The sequence below is a fragment of the Anoplophora glabripennis genome, unplaced genomic scaffold (assembly GCF_000390285.2).
Source record: "Anoplophora glabripennis isolate ALB-LARVAE unplaced genomic scaffold, Agla_2.0 scaffold138, whole genome shotgun sequence".
Classification (NCBI taxonomy): Eukaryota; Metazoa; Arthropoda; class Insecta; order Coleoptera; family Cerambycidae; genus Anoplophora; species Anoplophora glabripennis.
In genome coordinates this window covers 571,381-573,851 of record NW_019416326.1, presented here as the reverse complement: position 1 = coordinate 573,851, position 2,471 = coordinate 571,381, and the positions used below count along the sequence as shown (strand labels likewise).

Here is a 2,471-nt window from a genome sequence, read left to right as displayed (position 1 = left end):
CAACAATTCTAGTAAACCTTTGATAAAAAAATGTTACAATAACATGGTTTGTTTTGAGATGTACAGGTTATTTAAAATAAATATTTATATGAGTACCTACCTACTTGTTATACATTTTAAAAATGAAATACCAAAACAAGTAATCAAGTTATTAGTATATTTTAGAATTTAAATTTTGTACTGAAATTGAAATTTTGAATTTTTAAAGAAAAATAATAGACATCGATGAAATAAAAGAAAAACAAAAAGTGGGCTCAACCGGGATTTGAACCCGGGACCTCTCGCACCCAAAGCGAGAATCATACCCCTAGACCATTGAGCCTCAATGTAAGGAAGTTCTGAAATAATGTACATAAACAAAAATATACAATAAAAAAACAATTACATTTTATCACTATTTACTTAAAGCAAAAAATCTCTATATATAGAAATACTTGTGTTTAGGAACATAATGAAAGTCGAACGTTAAATTAAATTAGATACTTGTTACTTTTGGAAGAGTATTTTTTAATTTAATTTTCTTTTTGAGGTTTGCTTTTGGCACCCATATATTTATTTTACATAAATTTATATGAAATATTTGTTTCACGCTAACATTAATTGGTAATGTAAGGTTTTTAATGATATAACAGAAGAAAATGATGCACGATGTTCATTTCTAAAACGGCTTCTCGAATACAACAAACTATGCAGTCCTTGACATTCAATGCCAGACTAGAAAAATGGCGTGTGAGCCGTCAAGCTGTTTAGAAATTTACATAGTAATCGCCTTTTTATGAATATTAGTTGTTCGAACCTGAGGCTATTCGTTCTCTCACTTTTTTTTATTGTTCATCGACTGATGTAACTATAAAAACCATGAATGGTATATACTAAAACTTCTAACAAATTTTGATATGAATTGTAAAATCTTTGAGAAATTCGGGAAAATTACAACAAAATGCGGGCTAACTTATTATTTTTTATAGTTAGGTAGATACTCATGTAAAAGAACAGAAAATTTATACTCTGTTCATTATACTAACATAACACTGAAAACATCAAGGAAAAAATCACAATCAATTCCTTCATAATTAAAAAATATGGTTTTTCAATTATGCAGGGTATCCTATTTCTTCTCGATGTTNTGCGAAAGTTTTTGTCCGTTTTTATCACACCGCCATGCCGGTCTCATTGAGCGAGGTCAGGTTTTATAGTGGACCAGTTTCCAGTGCCGTGCAGAAGTGTATTTTTAAATCAATTTCGAACTGACCTTTTTGATTTTGTCTTTACAAAATTGTATTTGTAAGGGTCCCCTGTACATCCAGAATTTTTTTTTGGATAAGTTCTGAATCACCCTGTAATTATTTTACATAAATTTATATGAAATATTTGTTTCACGCTAACATTAATTGGTAATGTAAGGTTTTTAATGATATAACAGAAGAAAATGATGCACGATGTTCATTTCTAAAACGGCTTCTCGAATACAACAAACTATGCAGTCCTTGACATTCAATGCCAGACTAGAAAAATGGCGTGTGAGCCGTCAAGCTGTTTAGAAATTTACATAGTAATCGCCTTTTTATGAATATTAGTTGTTCGAACCTGAGGCTATTCGTTCTCTCACTTTTTTTTATTGTTCATCGACTGATGTAACTATAAAAACCATGAATGGTATATACTAAAACTTCTAACAAATTTTGAAATGAATTGTAAAATCTTTGAGAAATTCGGGAAAATTACAACAAAATGCGGGCTAACTTATTATTTTTTATAGTTAGGTAGATACTCATGTAAAAGAACAGAAAATTTATACTCTGTTCATTATACTAACATAACACTGAAAACATCAAGGAAAAAATCACAATCAATTCCTTCATAATTAAAAAATATGGTTTTTCAATTATGCAGGGTATCCTATTTCTTCTCGATGTTATTTAATTTCATTCTTTTAGACAAAACACCCTGTATATTATTACATTTTTTAAATTTTTGTTGTTTTCAAGGCCTATTTTAATCATATATTGGACATAAAACGTACTGCCTCGATGTTATTTCATGTTCTTTAAAAAAATTGGTCATGGATAACTTGAGTTTTTTTTAATGCTTTGTTACGTTCTATTTCTTATACTTTGCAAGAAAGTCGAGATTTTTCATATCTTGTATGCTTAAAAAAAATCGATGCCCCTTAATATTATATTTTCAATATAAAATAGTACAAACAATATTTTAAAATCAACATTTTCCATAGAAACGGACTAGATAAGATCTCCTATTTGGAAAGCTACATGTTATGTTTATTTGTGGGAATTTATAACAAGTAATGTTTATTCTTCAACTCCTACTACAATGGTGGAAAAATGATCAACAAAATTGTAGACATTTTGTTATTAGAAGATATTTTTAAGGCCGCTTGCTGAGTTAATGTTATTATATTTTCACACAAACTATGGCTGCTTTAACAACAAATTTAACTTCATTTTCACAGT

At 28.8% G+C, this 2,471-nt stretch overlaps 1 non-coding gene across 1 annotated transcript; it reads right to left on the bottom strand.

Annotated features, from left to right (window-relative positions):
* Nucleotides 1–250: 250 nt before the first annotated feature.
* Trnap-ugg lies at nucleotides 251–322 on the bottom strand. The gene has a single exon. It is a non-coding gene; the product is annotated as a tRNA-Pro (tRNA).
* Between the last annotated feature and the right edge of the window lie 2,149 nt (nucleotides 323–2,471).